This window comes from Trichosurus vulpecula, chromosome 3, assembly GCF_011100635.1.
Source record: "Trichosurus vulpecula isolate mTriVul1 chromosome 3, mTriVul1.pri, whole genome shotgun sequence".
NCBI classification, from domain to species: Eukaryota; Metazoa; Chordata; class Mammalia; order Diprotodontia; family Phalangeridae; genus Trichosurus; species Trichosurus vulpecula.
Window position 1 is genome coordinate 156217037 of NC_050575.1, and position 20652 is coordinate 156237688.

At 41.9% G+C, this 20652-nt stretch overlaps 2 long non-coding RNA genes across 2 annotated transcripts; both read left to right on the forward strand.

The window, feature by feature from the left end:
* Window positions 1–561: 561 nt before the first annotated feature.
* On the forward strand, window positions 562–1931 carry LOC118841040. Its single transcript, XR_005009836.1, has 3 exons — window positions 562–673; window positions 1319–1384; window positions 1683–1931. It is a non-coding gene; the product is annotated as an uncharacterized LOC118841040 (long non-coding RNA).
* Window positions 1932–12895: 10964 nt separating this feature from the next.
* LOC118843477 lies at window positions 12896–14216 on the forward strand. The gene is made up of 3 exons (XR_005009917.1): window positions 12896–13008; window positions 13630–13695; window positions 14000–14216. It is a non-coding gene; the product is annotated as an uncharacterized LOC118843477 (long non-coding RNA).
* The last annotated feature ends 6436 nt before the right edge of the window (window positions 14217–20652 follow it).

The window sequence follows — 20652 nt, forward strand, 5'->3', positions numbered from 1 at the left end:
CTCTGCCTACCCATGTACCCAGACACTGTTCTGACCCACACTGTTATCCATGTCAGTAGTTCCTACTGAAGTCAGGAGACAGATGGACATAGACAGTACCCTCATCCCTGAGGACTCATGGGGCAATAATCAGAGGGTAGGAGCCTGAGCTTTGTTTTGCACAGGGCCCTTACCAGGAAAAAATGAATTGCATGCCACGCATGCAAAAGGAATCTTGGAATGGGATGGTCAGAACTCTTCCCCGCTAAAGAAGGAAGATACAAAAGGACCCACTTCCTGGTAACCTTGGGTCCCACTGGACTGGAAGAACTGGGGTCATGCAGCTCTGCACACAGCTCTGCACACACTCTTGTGTGGGAGGCAGGATCAGGGACAGCTCAGAGATCTGCACGCAGCCCCCCTGGGTTCCAAGAAATACACTAATACACCTAGTGCACAACGCATGAGTCAGCACAACTCTGGGGCTGTGTGCAGGAGGCTGGCCTTGGGCAGAGAGGAGGAGGAGGAATGAGGGCGGGGCCTTTGCACTCACTCTCCTGGTCCTTCTGCTTTAAATGGGAGCATCTGGCTCTTTCTTCCACAACACCTTTCTCCCATCTATCCTTCTCCTGTGAGAACTGCGTGCCTGACATCTACCTGCTAGCCATGGACCCCAACTGTGACTGCGTGAGCGGTAAGGGACTCCTGAGCTCTGGAAACACCCCCAGGCCAAGGATGCTCTGCCTGAGCTGGGGCAGGGACTGTGGGCTGAGATGGGAAGGAGTTGTGGGCATGGAGAAGGAGATCGATTTTGTTTTAAAATGAAGTAACAGAAAGCTTTCCTTCTTTTCCCCTCTTCAGCTTCGTAGAGTTAAAGCTCTGAACCACAAATGTGCCTAACAGCCAGGGCTCCAGGGACAGGAATAGACCTGAGAAGGGCTCCCTCCTTCGAACAAGGGACAGGCTTTAGGGTCCCTTCCAGAAATGTGCTCCCTGAGGGGCAGAAGGGAGGGGAGTGGTTATTTATATATATATATATATATAACGTCAGATGAGGAGCTCTCACCAACGGCAGGAGTTAGGATTAGGGTTTGTGCCTGTGCCCTTGCTGGTGAGAAAAGAAGAGGGGCAGACTGTCTATCCAGGGCTTCATTATGGCAAGCCTAGGAAGATCTCAGGTCTGGTCTCTCTTCTGGGCTACCGCTGGGGATCAGGGCTGGGGAGTGGGGAGTGAGAGGAAAAGGGGAATCCCTGACCTGTATCTGCTACTCCTAAGCTTGCCCAGTGTCCTGGGCTTTTTCTCTGCTCACCTTCCCTCTTTCTTTTTCTCTCCCTCCAGGTGGCTCCTGTACTTGTGCAGCCTCCTGCAAATGTAAATCCTGCCGATGCACCTCCTGCAAGAAAAGTGAGTGAGAAAGAATATATGTGTGGGGGAGTGGGGCAGGGTGGAGGTGCAGAAACTTTCTGTAGCCTAAATTAACCTGTCCCGGGCTGTCATGACAGAGAGATACTTGGGTTTTCTGGAAGTTGACAAGCGGGATTTAGGGTGCTGCTCTTTTCCTATAGACGTAGAAATCCTTTTAGTTTCCCATTAGGAGATTTGATAATATAGCATCCTTCCATTACTTCTTAACTTCCCTAGGACTGGGCCCTCCCAGGGTGCCTTCACACTCACCCCCCCACCCCCTGTCTTTCCTTCTCAGGTTGCTGCTCTTGCTGCCCAGCAGGATGTGCCAAGTGTGCCCAAGGTTGTATCTGCAAAGCCCCCCAGTCGGAGAGTTGTAGCTGCTGCCACTGATGCTCCTGTCTCTCCATGCCTGTAAATAGAAGAATTTGTATACACCTGACTTTTCATATGCTTTGGACATATTTTTCTATTTTTTCCTATAAAATGTGTGAATCAACAAGCTTTTATTAAGCATTTAATATGACAATAAACTCACTGAATCCTCTTTTGTCTGTGATCCAGTTGTGTCTTTTTGGGGGTAGGATAAGGAATGCAGAATTTTGACTCTGAGGACAGAGATGATTTGGAGACTTCAATGAGGGGTAGAAATACTGTTGGTCAAAGATTCAAAGAATCTTGTAACTAGGAGGCATTTGAGAGATAATGTAGTAAACGTTGCCATTTGACAGATGAAATATAGGGCCAGCAAGAAGTGACTTGCCCAAGATCACTTAGCCAGTTAGATACTAGACTCCCTAGGTTTGTTGACTTCCAGTCCATTACTCCTTTTACTATAAACCTCATTGCTTCAATTCACATGGAAGAGAGAAGCCTATACTTCAATATTTGTTATTTTGGGTTGACTTCTAGTGTCCTACCATGAATCATGTTACATGTGTGAGTGTGCATAGGATGTAGGTATATATATATATATATATATATATATATATATATATATATATATATATATATATATATATATATATATATATATGTATGTATGTATGTATGTGTATATATACAGTCTATTCCAAGTCTTTGTGCAATTTCAAGCTGTTAAAGTGTCTTAGTGCAATTTCAAGGTATTAAAGCATGAAACCGCACTAAGACTTTTGGGACACCTTATTTAACCTATATTATCTTAATCCTCTACCTCTGCTCTTTTGCAAAAATAGCTGTGTGATTCTCTAAAAGTTACACCTCTGTGCCTCAGTTGCCTTTCTGGTAGTGGTTATAATAGCACCTACTTCACTGAGTTGTCATGAACTTGGTCAATCAGTTGACAAACATTTAATAATTAGCAACATGTGCCAGGTGCTGTTCTAGGATGAGGGAATACAAGAACAAAGGATGACCCAATATCTGCTCACAAGTAGCTTTCATTCTAGAGGGGGAGACAATAAGTATATGTTTCTATGTTTATGTCTAGGTCTATAGATATATACATAAACATATATTCATATATATGTACATATATACATCCAGAATAAAGAAGTTAAATATAAATAAATACAAGGTAGTTAAATATAAGATTATTGGGGTAACAGAGCACTAGCAATTGGAGGATCAGGCAGGGCTTCATGTAGAAGGTGGTGATAGAGCTTCTTCTTGAAGAAGTGTCTCAATGAGATATATCAGGTGTTTACATATATTAGACAATATGTGTAAACTACTTTGCAAATTTCAGAGTATTATAGAAATGCTAGCTGTTATTACTATTACTGAGCTCTTAGATATCAATCAAGGAACATTTATCAAGCACCTACTATGTGCCAGGCTTTATATTAAGTTGTTGCTGGTCCTTCCTTCTCCAAGAGGACCAGTGACACCATGAGCAGAATGTCTTGACTTGCCCATAAGTTATATTTGAATGAGGCAAAGCTGTGCAAAGTCATCAGCCTCACTTTCTCCTCCAGAGCCATCAGAGGCCAGTGGCAAGACAAAGGTCAAGATGACTGGTGGCCCCAGATGCCCATACTGTATATTATACTAGTCAAATATACCATATATAGCATTAGAACACAATAAGGACATTTAGAATGAAAACTCTCCTAGACACAATCATATCTCATTTTGATGACCCAAGGTTTGATGCATATTTCAAGTGTGCTCTGTCCCATGAGAGTCACGTGTAATTCATATTTCATGGGAAAAAAGTAAGAGGACAGCTCCCTCTTCTCCCCTCCTCCTTACCTCACATCACTCATAGGACTTCCACTACTATCTCTTTCTTCACCCCTGTCTCATGTGAAGGGGAAGCTCTTCTCTGTGCTAAGGCAAACTCCTCTCCATGTACAACTGATCCCACTTCATGCCCTTTTCTCCAGCAGATTGTGCCTCTATAATCTCAATTTTCATTTACCTTTAGTCTCGCCCTCTCTACCATTTTCTTCCCTACTTCCTACCAACACACCCATGTCTCCATCCTCAAAAAACCCTTCACTTGATCCATCCATCCCTACTGCCTCTCATCCTTTTTCTTTCTTCCCTTCCACAGCTAAACTGTGTGTGAAAGCCGTCTATAATCAGTCTCCACTTTTTTTTCTTCTTACTCTTTTCTAAACCTTCTTTCATCTGGTTTCTGATCTCATTATTTAACTGAAACTGCTCCCTCCAAAGTTACTAGATGCTAAATCTAATGACCTTTTCTCAGTCCTCTTCCTTTGACACTATCGATTACCCTCTTTTCCTGGATACTCTCTCCTCTCTAGGTTTTTGTTCCACAGCTCTCTTCTGATTCTCCTCCTACTTCTCTGACTACTCTTTCTCAGTCTCTTCCTGGGTCTTCCTCCAAATCTTGCCCACCAATTATGAATGTCCTTCAAGGCTCTATTCTGAACCCTCTTCTCTTCTGTATTATTTCACTTGGTGATGTCATCTCCTATGGTTTCAGCTATGACCTCTGTGCAAAGATTCTCGGGTGCATCCTTAATCTCTCTCTTGACCATTGGTCTAACATCAACAATCACCTGTTAGAGATCTCAAAGTGGGTGTCCTATAGATATCTGTAACTCACCAAGTTCTAAATTAAATTCATTGTCTTTACCCCCAAACTCTTGCCTCTTCTGAACTTACCAACTACTGTTGAGAGTACCGCCATCCTCCCAGGCAACCAGGGCTCATGACCTTGGATTTAACGCTTCAAATCCAAACTGTTACCATTCAAACATGGCACCTTCATGACATCCCTAGCTGCCACAGTGATTTTCCTAAAGTGCAGAATTGGCCGTGTGAATACTCTGCTCAATTGACTCCAGTGGGTCCCTGCTACCTCTTGTTTGGTTTTTAAAACCTTTTACCTTCATGCCCTTCTAGTCTTCTTGTATTTTACTTCCTCCACACATTCTATAACCTAGCAGCACCTGCACCCTTGAAGTTCTTCCCATAGGATGGTCCACCTCCCAGTACTGTGTCTTTTCATTGATTATCCCCTCTGCCTCGAATGCTCTACCTCATTACTGTCATTTTTAGCTATCTTTGGCTTCCTTCAAGACTCTCTCAATTTGCACCTGCTGTGGAATCTCTTGATCCCCTTACTCCATTCCCAATTTACTCTCCTCTGAGATTACCTGCCATTGACACCTTAGCTATCTTGATGAATGTAGTTATTTGCCTGCTGCCTCTTCCATCAGAACATGAGCTTCTTGAGGGCAGGGCCAATGTCTTTTTTCCCCCTTTCTTTGTATCTCCTTTGCATAGTATGCATCAAACACTTAATAAATGCTCATTGACTGTCTGACAGACAGACCTTAGTGCACTCAAGTTCCTAAAGTGGAAAACACGAGCTGCAAGGCAAGCTTTTGGGCAAAGAGGCAGTTATGTTATTACATCACTTCATTCAGTTTTTCCATCCGCAAAAGAAGGTACACACCCTGGTAGAAGGAATGGTCCAGGAAAGTTACAATGTGCCCAGCCTGTTTTCCCCTCAGTGTGTTTTCTTTTTTCCCCTCAATTCCTCTGGCTTCTTCCCTCATTTATTACCTAACTTAATGACTGAAATCTTAATTTCCAGGAATATTGTAGGGTTTCCCCTTCATTTTCCTTACGGCATGTCAGTGATACAATTCTGGACATTCCAGAGGCAGTTTCCATCAGTTCCATTACTGTGCAGGATTAGGAATGTATGTGCTACCAACCATACATCACTGCAATGGAGGGAGAGAAAGAGAGCAAGAACCAAAGAGTGAAACTAGAAAGGAATAGAAAAATGAAGAAGAATGAGAGAGAAACATGACAAAGAAAGAGAAAGAAAAATGAGAGAGAGATAGGAAAAGACAAATAGAGAGAGTAAGAGAGAAATACCAAGAGAGAAAATACATAAAGGCAGACAGAGAAACAGAGAAAGAGTGAAAGACAGAAAGAAACAGAGACAGAGATAGAGAGACAATCCTTCCAATCAGGTGAATTTGGAGAGATGCGTCCCCATTTCTCATTCCTCAAATCATCAATGTCTAGAGAAAAGCAACCTTTCCTCTGCCTGCATTTGAGAGAGAAGTGGTCTCCATACTTGCTTGGTAGTAGCCATTAACATAAGCAATCCATATGTGGTGCTAAAGATAGACTGAGCGGGGAAAGAGAGAGGGCTAAGTATAGTGGACTTGAATCCAGAAGACCGGAATTCAAATCCAACCTCAGGTACTTACTAGCTGTGTGACCCTGGGCAAGTCATTTAACCCCTATCTGCCTCAGGTTCTTAATCTGTGAAATGGAGATACAATAGCACCAAAGATTGTTGTGAGGATAAAATGAGATAATGGTTGTAAAACACTTTATGAACTTTAAAGTGCTAAATAAATGCTGGTTATCATTATAATAACGTTATTATATAATACTTCTTTTTGTTCTTCTTATTATTATTATTATTAGGGCAGCTAAGTGGAGCTGTAGATAGAGTATCAATCCTGGCATCAGGAAGATGCATCTTCCTGAGTGCAAATCTGGTCTCAGACACTTCTAGCTGTGTGACCCTGGGCAAGTCACCTAACCCTGTTGGCCTTAGTTTCCTCATCTGTAAAATGAGCTGGAGAAGGAAACAGCAAACCACCCCAGTATCTTTGCCAAGAAAACCCCAAAAGGAGTCACAAAGAGTCAGACACAAGTGAAGTGACTGAATGACCAATTTTTATTAATTATTATTATCGTTGCTCTCTGGGTCAAAGGCTTCCAGTAGCACATAAACCTTCCCAGCTTTTTGGCCTTGACTCAAAGCCCCTGGTATACCTTCTGTAGCTACTGTCTCACTTCCGACCCCAGGAGCATTTGTTAAGGTTCTAGTCTGTGCCTAACACTGTGTTCAGGGATGCGAGGAAGCTGACTTGGATCTGTAATCTTATCAAGGGTGGGTCTGTCTCCTGGTGAAGGTTGTAACCACTCTACCTAGAATGAGAAGTATACTGTGCATGACTTCTTTCTGTAAATTCTTCATCCCAAACTATACAGGCAAAACCGGGTGTGTCTGGTTCTTTTAATATCTAGACCATATGTCAATGAAGCTCATAGGCTGTCTATCTGACATTTCTTCCTTTTGCTACATGGGCTGTTCTCTCTGTTCCTTTTCTGGCCAAGCATATTCTGGATAATATCAGAAATCCTTGGGGTTATGCTTCTTGTTGTGGTTGTCATTTGTCCTTGGTTCGTGAAGAGGACCATGACTTCAGGAATGTATGCCATGACTTGCAAGTGAATTGGATTTAAGTGAGGGAGAGATGTGCAAGGTCACCGGCTTCACTTTCTCCTCTGGAGCCCTCTGGGTCCAATGGCAAAATATAGATCAGGATGACTAAAGATGGCCCCCAACAGGAGAGAAGAGTATCCTATTGCCTTAATAGACCCACCAGAGTCTTTCCATTGCCCTTTGCATCACCTGCAATTTTGGTTCTTCTGAGATCATGGTGTTCTATGAAAAAGGCAACATGAGGAAGATATACATGACAGATAGATTGCTGACCTTTGGGTAGGGAAATTCAAAGCCTGGCTCTGGCCTTTAATAGCTGTATGAATTTATAGCAAATCCCTTAAATTCACTGGACATCAGTTTCCTCGTTTGTAAATTAGGCAGAACAGTACTTGTAGTTTTAACCAGCACAACTCTGGGACATGGAAAAATGTATTGCGATGAGTTAAGGTTTCAAACTCTTAGATTTTCCATCCCAACAACAAATACTTCTATTTGGGAGGATGATGCTGAGCTAGGACACTAGACAGCCTATTGGAGGAGACAGGAACAGCGGAGGTTGTGGATTGATGGCTGGGACATGGCAATGCTCCAGTGAGCACTTGAATGAGCACTGGGACCAGTAGCAGGGGGCCTGAGTTCTCTCTCCCTGCTCTCCATCTTTGTCACTTCAAATCCCTAAAGGGAGGAAAGAGGCTAAATGATATCACAGATGCAAAGCATGTCACAAATACAAAAGCGTTCTATAAATGTTCATTACTATTCATAGTTCACAACCATGTGGAGAATGTCAGTGTTAACGAAAAAGATGGGCTTTTACAGAAGCTAGAAGTTCCCATCGTTGAAAGGTGACACCATTTCCCAAAGCTGAACCAATCTGATTGAGACCTTCTACTTTATTTTGGCATTGTCCATCTTTGGCACCTGTCCAAATGCGTGTGAGTGACAATATAGGCATATTCATGTTGTATTTGCCTATATTCAAGGCTCAGTGATTTCATTACGGGGATCCAGATTTCAGTTACTGTTTTGTTGTTCAGTCGTGTCTGGCTCTTCATGACACATTTGGGGTTTTCTTGGTGGCGATACTAGAGTGGTTTGTCATTGCCTTCTCCAAATCATTTGACAAATGAGGAAACTGAGACAAGCAGGGTTAAGCGACTTGCCCAGGTCACACAGCTAGTAAGTGTCTGAAGTGGGATTTGAACTCAGAAAGACGCATATCATCCTGACTGTAGGCCTGTATTCTATCCACTTTGCCACCTAGCTGCCCCTACTTTCCATTAAATTAGTGCCCTATTCCTTTTGGGGTTCCTGAATAAAATGCTTACAAAGGGGAATAGATCAGATTCTCTTATTCAATTTCCGCCCACATTTAGTGAGTTTGTCTTCTACATGTGATAAACCCAGGAAGCAACATGCCACATCATATCTTAATGAGGTTCATTGAAGACTATTAGTTTAATTGGATGTCTCAGGAAGTCTGGAGCTGAAAGGGGATGCTCCTCAGGTCTGTGACAGGAGCTGAGTCTCCATTTATCCTGCTCAGATCAGCTGGGTGATGGAAAGAGGGGTAGTATTTCCCTAATGGATAACAGGAGTTGCAGAACCAAAGAGGGCTCTCCACCATCTCCCTGAGAAGCCCAGAGACTTGAGCTCCCAGAGGAACCAGTGGGTGGGAGGACAGTGGAAGGACTAGTGATAACTCCTGGGACCCTCAGGTTGGCTATGGCACCAAATAAGGTTATGGGGGATAGCTAAACTCTGGGGTTGCAAGGAGGTGGAGGAGGAGAAGTAAGGTATAAGAAGATTGGACAGGTAGGAATAGGCCAAGTTATAAAGGGCTTTTATTCTTTAGGTTCTGTTTTATAATTTTTTGATTTCTCATAAAGTCATTAGCTTCCATTTGCTCCATTCTAATTTTAAGGAATTATTTTTTTCAGTGAACTTTTGGACCTCCTTTTCCATTTGGCCAATTCTACTTTTTCCATGGACTGTGACTAATTCATATTTTTCTTGGAGGCTTTTGATGTAGGAGCTTTTAGAAGAAGACTTAGGAGTCTTCTATTTTTTCATTCTTTTGGTTCTGTTTTATAATTTCTTGATTTCTCATAGAGTTATTTGCTCCGTTCTAATTTTTAAGGAACTATTTTCTTCAGTGTTATAAAGGGTTTTTAAAGGCAAACAGGATTTTTTTTTTGGGTCCTGGAGTTAATAGGGAGCCACTGGAGTTGATTGAATATGGGGGTGAGGGCAGAATAGTTAAACCTGTACTTTAGGAAGATTAGTTTGACAGCTGAGTGGATGATGGACAGGAGTTAAGAGAGACTTGAGGCAGGCAGACCCACCAGCAGGCTACGCAATAGTCCAGGCATGAGGTGATGAGGGCCTGCATTGGGGTAGTGGCCATATCAGTGGAGAGAAGGGAGCATATGCGAAAGATGTTACAAAAATAGAGAGAGCATAACTTGACCAGTGATTGGATAATGAGGAATGAGAGAGAATAAAGAGTCAGGGATGACATCTGGGTTGTGGGACTGGGTGACCAGGAGGATGGTGGTTGCCTCAATAGTAATAGAGAAGTTAGGAAGAGGGAGGGTTTATCTTTGAATTCTCAGGGATATAAGTACTTAATAAGTGCTTGTTAATTGATTGGTTGATTGATATGCAGAAAAGTCCCAACTCTGATGCATTGCAGAATTATTCCAGATTTTCAGGTCCCCAATATTCTAGGTCAGTGACTAACTAGATGAGAGCCAGTTTAGAATAAGAATGATTTCAGGATGCAGAAATCTGTTGTCTACAGACCTGGGAATTAGGGTGCCATGAAAGAAACCACTTTAAGATTAGAGATGTACATTATTATAACTTGAGAAACAAGAAGAGATTTTCCCAGGAGTTTAAGGGTCAAGGCAAAATAGTGAATTTGCAAAAAAGTTGTAGAGTTAAGCTAGAGTATCCTAATGTTATCTTTATCTCCTAAAAATTTCAAGTCCCTATCTCTATCTAAATTATTTCCATTGCAAAAAGGAATGGCTCTGAGACATTTTTCTGAGGGAGAAAGGGGAGAATAACTTTCCCTTGAAATTCTAAATATGAAAGTTGACCTAGTTCACCCTCTTCATCTAGTCTTTTGCTACGTTTGCAATGAAGCCACCAAGTATTGGATTGTATGTAGATTTAATTTGGAGGGCTTTGTGGAGATCTTCAGAGAATTTACTTCTTCATCCCCTGCAAGTCATCTTGTCCTTTTTTCTTCAGATACATGTCATAGATATCACAATATGAGATGATCAAATGTCCCGTGAATTATTTCTTGTTGCCTTTGGGCTTATGATAAATCTACCTCAGCTAACTTCTTTCTTTGACTCTCCAAGGAGTATCTTATGATCCTTCTTTCTCTTTAACTGAAACTTCTTTCTGGTTTCATTCATAGAAAGAATGCTAGGATTGCTATAATTCATCTTCTCCAATATTATGCCCTTTTGTTAGCTATAGGTCAAGGATCTTGAATTTAGAGTACCTATAGCTATAATACTATATATTAAAAATCTAACCCCTTTCTGCTATTTTTTAGGCAGCTACACGGCACTATTATAAGAGTTCTGGGCCTGGACTCAGAAAAATCTGAGTTCAAATTTGACCTCAGACACTTATTAGCTGTGTGACCTTGGGCAAGTCTTCTTCTTTTTTCTGTTTGCCTGAGTTTCCTGCTCTGTAAAATGAAGATAAAAGTAGCACCTACCTCCCAGGCACACGGTTAGGATTAAATGAGATAATATCTGTAAGTGCCTAGCAAATAAATATGGTGCATACCATATAAGTATTAGATATTATTTTGGAGGCAATTAGATGATGCTGTGATTGGAGCACCAGGGATGAAGTCAAGAAGATTCATCTTCCTGAGTTTAAATCTGGCTTCTGACACTTACTAGCTGTGTGACCCTGGGTAAGTCACTTAACTCTATTTGCCTGAGTTTTCTCATCAATAAAATGAACTGGAGAAGGAAATGGCGAACCACTCCAGTGTTTTTGCCAAGAAAATTCCAAATGGGGTCACAAAGAGTCAGACACGATTGAAATGACTGAACAACAGCATTTATTATTATTTTTATTTCATGGAGGGGTGTGTGTGTATGTGTGTGAATGGTGAGGCAAGGCATACCACCTCTCCCCCAACCCAGCCCCCAGGGCTTTGCTCTCTAGTCCCAAATTCTTTCCTTCATTAAGTGCAGGTGGTTAATAACAGACCCTCCTTCCCCTATCCAGGCTAAGATCTATGTTGCATTAGCCAACACCTGGCAAGACTGTCTCAGTATATAATTATAAGCTGTTGTACTGTCTTGCCTTGTAGATGTTTCATTGATCTTAGCATGTTAGAATTCAAAAGTCATACTTAACAGATAATTTTGTTCCACCACTAGACTCTAAGCACTGTGAGCATAGGAATTGTGGCTATTTTTCTCTGTATTCACCGCGGCACTGAGGACAGGGCCATTCCTTAACAAACAGGTGCTCAGTGAATGTCTGTTGCAAAAATGACTTAATGCCAGTTTTTCCAGAAGCAAGGAATCCAGGGGGAGATTCCTGCTGAGATAGGGAGGGGATAGATCAGAATACCCAGATTCTTAACCTGGTGTCTGTGTACTTGTTTTTAAAAAATATTTTAATAACTATGTTTCAGTTCAACTAGTTTCCTTTGTATTTTATTCATTTGAGAACCTTATTCTGAAAAGGGGTTGAAAGGCTTCATGAGACTTCTAAGAGAGTCTAAGAAAAGGTTAAGACCCCCTGGATTAGATGCTCTCTGAGGTCTCTTTCAACTCTTGGGTCCTATGACACAATGCCCAAAGTGCCAGGATTAGTCTGTGTCCCCGATTTGAGAACAGAGGAGTGGTAGTAATCTGACTAGAGGATCCTGACCAAGGAAGAGAAACTCTTTTAAATGAGATAAAATAGAAACCGAGGAAGGCACCAGCCCCAAACTGGCTTTGAACATATTTTCTAAGTCCTCCCTAAGAGCAAAGGTTCTTAATTTTTTTTGGTGTCATGGCTCTCTTCTCAGAATATTTTTTAAAAATTGATGATAGAAAGAAATGCTGAATTTCAGTTAGAGACTCATGAACATAAAGATGGAATTTTTTTTTTCCTCCATCCAGGTTCAAGGACCCCTGGAATCTGTCCCTGAACAAACCTTAGAACCCTGGATCTAAAAGGATTCCTTATCTATTCCAGGAATTCCCAAGCTATTCCTAAAGAAATCTTGGTATACAAAGAATAAGAAGACTTCAACCCTGAGACAGCCCCTAGGGGAACAATCAGGGGGCTTTGCCTGGGGTCTCTAGCAGGAAAAACTAACTCAATGCCAAGCATACTTAAGAATCACTGGAATAGAAAAGTCTGGACTTATCTCCACTGACAGAGGACAACAGGGACCTTTATGGTAAACTTGAGTCTCTTGTTAGAGCTGGAAATGTGACACGGGGGTGAGAATGCGGGGGTGAGGGACTGGCTGGACTGACGGGCTATTCAGAAACGAGAGGTAAGGGGTAGCATGAATTCTGTTCTCTGCACACAGTCCCTATCGTGTGGGAGGCAGGATCTGGTGCCCAGAGATTTGCACTCAGCACTCCTGGACTTTGGAAATGCACTCATGAGGCAGACAACATGCATGAGTCAGCACAATATTGGGGCTGTGTGCAGGAGGCTGGCCTTGGGGAGCGGGGAGGAGTCGGAGGAGGAGGAAAGGGGGAGTGGCTTTTGCACTCACTCTCCTGGTCCTTTCAGTATAAATGAGAGGACGAGATTCCTTCCTTCACAACATCTTTCTCCCATCCATCCTCCTGTGAGAACTGCGTGCCTGACATCTACCTGCCAGCCATGGACCCCAACTGTAGCTGCGAGGACGGTAAGGCACTCCTGGGTTCTGGAAAGATCTGCTGAGCTGGGGTCTCTTCTGGAAGGATGGCTATGGGCTAAGATGGAAAGACGCTGTGGGCATAGAGAGAGGGTGGTGGTTTCTTTTGAAAACAAAGTAATAATAAGTTTTGTTTTCTCCTCAGCTTCCTAAAGCCAACTCTCTGAGCCATAAATGTGCTTAACAATCTGAGCCCCAGGGTTAGGAGTAGATTTTGGGAAGGGCTTTTTTGCACAGATAGCAGACTTTAGCAGCTTTTCTAGAAATGTGCTCCCTGACGAGCAAGGGTAATGGTGTTTGGGGTAACAAGGCATCTAGTGAGGGGCTCTGAATAATTGGGGCAAATTACAATCAGGGTTCCCTTCCTGATGGGAGGAGATTCTTTTCTAGAGAAAGCCACCAAGACACCTGTTTGGTGCTGCATTAAGGAAAGGCCGGGAAGATCCCAAGCCTGGTTCTTGGTGGCCCTGGAAGCCGGGGAGCAAGGCTGGAGATTGGAGAATGAAAGATGAAGGAGAATCCGAGATTTGTGCCTGCTATCCCTAAGCATATCCAGGACTCTGGGCTACTTCTCTGCTCACCTTCCTTGTTTCCTTTTCTCTCTCTCTCCAGGTGGCTCTTGTACCTGTGCAGGCTCCTGCAAATGTAAATCCTGCCGATGCACCACCTGCAAGAAAAGTGAGTGGAAGAGGGAATGTGGGATGTGGGGGGAGGGGGGCCCCCCCGCAGTGCTACAGAGACTTTCTGTCACTGGAACTGCCCTGCCCTTGACTACCATAATAAAGAGAAGCTTGAGTATCAACTCAGGAGGTCCATAGGTGGGATTTGAGGCAGTGCTCTTTTTCTGTGAATGTAAAATTCCTTTAGTTTCCCATTAGGGGACTTAACAACGCAGCATTCTTCCATTTTTTTCTGAGCTACATCCCTATGACTGGGTCCTTCCAGGTTCTCCTCACATTCATCTCCTATCTTTCCTTCTCAGGTTGCTGCTCCTGTTGCCCAGCAGGATGCGCCAAGTGTGCCCAGGGCTGTGTCTGCAAAGCCCCCCAGACTGAGAGTTGCAGCTGCTGCCACTGATGCTGTTGCCTCCCTGTGCCCGTAGATAGAGGAATTTGTACAGACCTGACTTTTTATACATCCAGATGTGTTTTCTACTCTTTTTCCCTTCTGTGAAATGAAAATAAAGTCACTAAATGATTTTCTGTCTCTGGTTCTGTTGTATGTGGGCATAAAAAGGGCCTTATGGGCAGAGCAGCTTTGGAGGCCTCCTTGGGGTGGAATATTCTGTGCAGGCCTGTCACTGACCTCTAGAATGTTAGAACAGGAAGGAAGCTTAGAGGCTCCCTAGTCTAACAGTGTCATTTTACTGTATGTAGAAGAAAACTGAGTCCTAGGGGAAGTTACTCGCTCAAGATCAGTAAGTATCAGAGCTCAAATTCCATTCCACAGCATTCAGTGGTGCTTTTACTATGGCACACTGCTCCAGCGAATTTAGGATTCCCCCAATTCTAAATAGTAAATGGAGACTGAAATGTGGGAGTACCAACTCCTCATTCTCAGTCTTCTTTCCTCAAATCATGATGATTTGCCTTTTACTACAAAAATCCTTGGTCTTAGGCCCTTTGCAGACAAATCATTAGGTTCCTATAATCCTCAGTAGATGAGGAAACCTAGGTCATTAACAAGTACAGATCATTCCCCAGAAATATTCTTTTCAGTTTGTTGTTCAGTCATTTCAATTAAGTCTGACTCTTAGCAACCAAATGTGAGGTTTTCTTGGCAAAAGACACTAAAAAGGTTTGCCATTTCCTTCTCCAGCTCATTTTACAGAAGAGGAAACTGAGGCAGACAGGGTTAACTGAATTGCTCAAGGTCATACAGTTAGTGTCTGGGGCTGGATTTACTCCTGGGAAATTCTAAGGATAGTTGGATCCTTGAGACAGAACTCTAATCTTCCTTATGGGAACAAATTAGATCATGGGTAACAGGATACTTTGGAAAGTTGACAGTGCTATATTTATATGAGATGTAACTATTGTTATTATCATCAATAAATCAACAAGCATTTATTAAGTGCTTGTTATGAATCAGGCACTATACTAGGCTCTAAACACAGAAAGACAAAGGTTGCAACAATCCCTACTCTCCAGGAGCTTAAATACTAATGGAAGAGAATTCATAAGAATATTGTCATGGGCCTGCACAGTTCTTAGGGTTGAAAGGAACAGAAAAGTTTAGAATAGGACCAAAGACACATTACCCAATAAATTAATCAAACAATCATTTACCATTTATTAAAAGTTTTCTATGTGCTAGGCACCATATATAAATCAGAACATACAAGATAGATACAGAGTAGATGGAAGGGAACCTTAGAAGGTACGGCACTAGCAGCTGAGGGGACCAGACAAGGCTTCCCCGACAAGATGGTGCTTGACCAGAATTTTAAAGGAAGCCAAGGATTCTGTGTGTCAGAAGTTAGGAGAGAAAGCGTTCTAGGTGGGCCCAGGGAGCAGCCAACATGAAGGAATGGAAATGGGGGAGGTGTGCTGTGTGCAAGAAGGCTGGTTTGGCAACATAATTATGGGACTACTGGAGGGGAGTGGAATGTAAGACGACTGGAAAAGTAGGAAGGGGCCAGGTTGTAAAGAGCTTCAAATGCCAAACAAAGGACTTTATATTTGATTTTAGAAGTAACAGAGAGCCAATGAAATTTATTGAGCAAAGGAGACCTATACTTTAGGAAAATCCCTAAGAGGATGGATTGGAGAGGGGAGAGACTAGAGGCAGGGAGATTAGTTAGAAAACCATTGCAATAGTCCCTCAGACTTCATCCCTCCCTCTGTCTTGAATTCTTTTGTTTGGCATTTAAAGCTCTTCACAACCTGGACCCAGATTGCACTTGACTCCTCTTCACATGCTCCAGATGCCAGCCTCCATGCTATTCCTCAAATAGGATGCCCATCTCCTATGTCTTTGCACTGCTACCCATCGTGCCAAGAATGATATCCCTCTCCACCTCTGCCTCCTGACTTCCCTGACAACTTTCAGAATGCAGCTGGAATGTTACCTTCTATTGGAAGCCTTCCTGGTTCCCCCAACCCCTTGACCTTTCCCCTATACAGTTCCTGTCCTTCTCTGTATTTATCTTGGATACTCTAACTCATAGATGTCATCTCCCCCATTAGTATGTACACTCCTTCAGGGCAGGGACTGCTTTTGTGTTTTCTTTTCCTTTCCACCTTAGAGACGAGCACAGAACTTGTCACATAGTAAGAACCTAACAAATATTTATTGTTTGAATGATTCCTTTTTCCCCTTTCTCCTTCAAATTCACCCTTAAACTACTTCATAGTCAGTTAACCCAACCCACATCTTCAAAGCACCATCAATTGCCTTGTTCTATGTGTTGCTCACTTTGTGAGGGATAGGGGGTCTGCTCTGGGCTCTCCCTTAGACAGGTCCCCTCAACATGGGCTTTCATTTTTCTTGAGACCAAGGGGAAGCTGAAAAGTGAGGGAAGAACAGGGCCAAAGGTACTAGTATGTTCAAAAAATGGAGAGTTTGGGCTAATCACATATAGCAGTTAATTGAGAATTACTATACATTCCTAATATCTATCCGAGATGATAAGGATGGCACGTGATTGTGTTGGGATAGTCTTGTGCTGAAAGAAATGACAGAAAGTCGGTGTGGCTTAGCTGGCCTCAGACTCAAGAAAACTTTTGGGTCTCAGTCCTGCTTCTGACCCATATGACTGTGCAACACCGGGCAAGTCATTTACTGTCCACATAAGGGATTTTACTCAAGAAGTTCTTAATACTGATGGTATTAAGGTATGGTTAGATATGGTTTTTAAAAAAGACTAATAGAAACAATTAAGAGAAACCTAGGTAGAATAGTATGAACTGGTAGAATTAGAACAATTCACATGATGACCATACAATGGAAGAAAAAAACACTGAAAAATTTCAGGACTTTGACCAATGCAGTGACCTATCCTAATTTTAGAGGCCCAATGGTACAGTAGCTTCTTGTCTCTCAGCAGAGAGGTGGTACAGATTGAGGCACACGTATTCTCAGATGTGGCCATTATGCTTATTTCTTTGGCTGAAATACATTTTTTTATTACAAGAGACCATTCTTGGTGGGGGGGGGAGCAGGACAAGAATCATTGGGACATGAAAGTAGTATAGAAATAAAAAAGAAAAGAACATTAATAAAACATTTAAAAAGAAGAAAAAAGTACACCTTCTATCTCCTCCTCCTCCAGCCCTAACAAGGACGCAGAATAAAATTCTACTGAACACAACCCCATCTGGCTTTGGAATCACAGAAGTTACTTTAGAGTTGGCAGAGCACCAGGGTCCCCATTCTGAGCAAGACATCTCACTGGACTGTGTGAGCTAATTTGCATACAGACAAACCTGAATATTCTGGATTTCCTGTGTTGAAAAACATTAGCTTCAAGGAAAGTTTCCTGGCAGAGAGGAAAGGCTATTACTCCATTACTTCCTGCAACATTTCCAGCTGCAAAAAACATATATTCTGTGATGAAAGTAAAGGCAGAGAGCACAATTCATTGTCACATGACTTTCCTTTTTGCCACTCTCCTGTCCGCTTCCTTTATTCCCTGGGCTTCTCCTATCATTTATTACATAACACAGACTCTATCAACTTCCAGGAATGTGTGCTTTTGCCCCCTCACCATGGCATGTTAATGATACGATTCTAGGCATTTCCCAGCCATTTTTTAATTCCTTTACTGTAAAGGCAAGGAATGTGAGGGTCATTTGTCCTTCATTTTCAAAGAGGATTAATGACGTTGTGATATGGGGGTCAGGCAGTGTGTTTCTCTGTGGCTGATCAGACCAATATAAGCTCGGAAGGCTCTACCAGAGGTCAAGCACAAGTGCTCTGTTGGAACATTTGCAGTCTTTAGATTCACACGGCTCACATTTCCTTTTGTGCTACTGTGATTCTGCTTTGCTCATAGAGCACAAAGCCTTCTTTGATGAGGGCACACCATGCTGGGCAGTCCTGTACCAGTGCCTCCCATATCTCACAAATGATACTAAAGTTCTTCGAAGAGACCTTGAGAATAGGAGAGTATGGGGATGCAAAAGTCAGAGACAGGGAGAGACAAGGACAGAGAGCAGGAGAGGGAGAGTGAGAGACATAGAAAGAAAGAATAAGAGAGACCAGAAAGTCAAAGAAAGGGAAAAACAGACACAGATTTTTAAAAGAGTGATTGAGATACATAGGAAAGAAAAATACAGGCAAAGAGACACAGTGAAAAAACCAAAAAGATATAAAGAGACGGTTGGATAGATAAAGCAACTCATCCGTGAAATAAATTTGGGAACACATTTCCCATTCCTCAAATCCTTAATTTCTATGGAAGGAAGAATTTTTCCTCTATGAGCATTTCAAATGTCAGTGGCCACCATCTCTGCTTGCTATTAACCTTATAATAGAGAAGTCCATCTCTGGTGTATCCCTGAACTGGGGCCTTTTTTGGGAAAGAGGCTGCTCAGGGAAGGAGGCATTTCCCTGATTCAAAAATACCAGGAGCACAAACTCTCTCAGCTTTCTGGTTCTGACCCAAAGACCCTAAAATGCCTTTTATTGAAACAGTCCCATTTTTTTTTATTCCAAGCGTATTTGTCAAAGACCTATTGAGCACATGTATTCCATTAGGTTATAAGCTCCTTGAGGGCAGATACTGTCTTCTGTCTTTTTGGGGGAGGGGGTCCCCAGCACTTATCATAGTACCTGGCCCATAGTAGGCATTTAATAATGTTTATTGATTGATTGACTAGCACTGTGTTAATTACTGTGAGGAAACTAACATAGATCAATCCAATCAGTGTGGACCTTTACTGGTGTAAATTTGAGTGCTCTCACATTTTCTCATCCTGTATAATTCTTGTTCATATCTTCCTGTAAGTCCTCAAAGGAGAATATACCTAGTCCTGTGAAAGCTTTCCCTTCATTCTTCTGGCCATTCTGAGGGCAGGTACCAAGATAACTCTGAGGCTCTTGCTCTTGCTTCATGCTTAGACATCCCACATTTCTGGTAACCCGTGTCCCAGATAATGTCTTCTATACACTTCCTCCAGGCAAGAAATTCTTCCAGGTAAGTAAAGTGCTGCACAAATTTTCAAATATGATTGAGCTCAACTGGTCCCTCCTACTCAGTTCTGGGCAGATTATCAATCTATACATAGGACCTATCCAAATATGCATGCATATGAATGGAAACATTGTTATGTCAATGTGGCAGGGATCTGTGATTTTATCGGTGAGACATAAATCCCACTCTTGGATAATTTAGTAGATGAGTTTTAGGGTTGCCTGAGGCTCAGAGAAGTTAAGGGGCTTGCCCAATAGTCACAAAGGTAGTAGGAGGGAAGGAAGCAAACAAGTATTTATTATTTTTTTTTGTCCTACCTAAGTATTCTATTTTTAAAGTCTTTTAAACTCAATTTTATTTTATTTTCAGTTCCAGATTCTCCCCCCACCCTCTTCGATCCCTTCCCTACTCTTTGATAAGCCAAGAAATACAAAATCCAATATAAATATGAAGTCCTGCACATTAGCCATGTTCTGGAAAAAGAAAAGAAAAAGGAAGAAAGAGAGAAAAGGATATGCTTCATTCTGCATTCTGAGTTCATCAGTTCTCTATATGGAGGTAGATAGAATTTTTCATCATGAGTCCTTTGGAACTGTGGGAGGCCATTGTGTTGACCAGAGTTACTGTCTTTCACAGTTAGTTATTTTTACCATATTGCTGTTAACTACATAATTGTTCTCCTGGTTCTGTTCACTTCATTTTGCATCAGTCCACATAAGCCTTCCCAAGTCTTTCTGAAACTATCCCTTTATCATTTCATACACCACAATTGAATTCTATCATATTAGTATACAACAACTTGTTCAGTCATTCCCCAGTTGATGGTCATCCCCTTAGTTTCCAATTCTTTACCACCACAACGAAAGAGCTGCTATAAATATTTTTGTATATATAAGCCTTTTTCTTTTTTCTTTGATCTCTTGGGGATGTAGATCTGGTAGTAGTATTTCTGGGTCAGAGGGTGTGCACAGTTTATTTGATTTTTGGGCATATATCTAAATCCAGAATGGATGGATGAGTTTGCAGCTCCACCAAGAGTGCATTAGTTTCCCTGTGTTCCTATATCCCCTCCAGCATTTGTCATTTTCCGTTTCTGTCATCTTAGCCAATCCGATAGATGTGAGGTGGTACCACAGTTATTTTAATTTTTATTTCTCAAATTATTAGTGATACAGAGTATTTTTTCATATTATATGAGAGCTTTAATTTCTTCCTCTGAAAACTGCCTTTTCATATCCCTTGACTGTTTATCAATCGGGAAATTACTTTTATTCTTTAAAAAATTGGCTTAGTTCCCTATATATTTGAGACTTTTATAAGAAAAACTTGCTAATTTTAGCTGAATGACATTATTTGTGCAAAAACTTTTGAACTTTATGTAATCAAAATTATCCTTTTTACCTCCTATGAACCTCTTTACTTCTTATTTGGTCATGAGTTCTTTCTCTATCTGACTGGTAATTTCTTCCATGCTCTACTAATTTGCTTATGCCACCCTT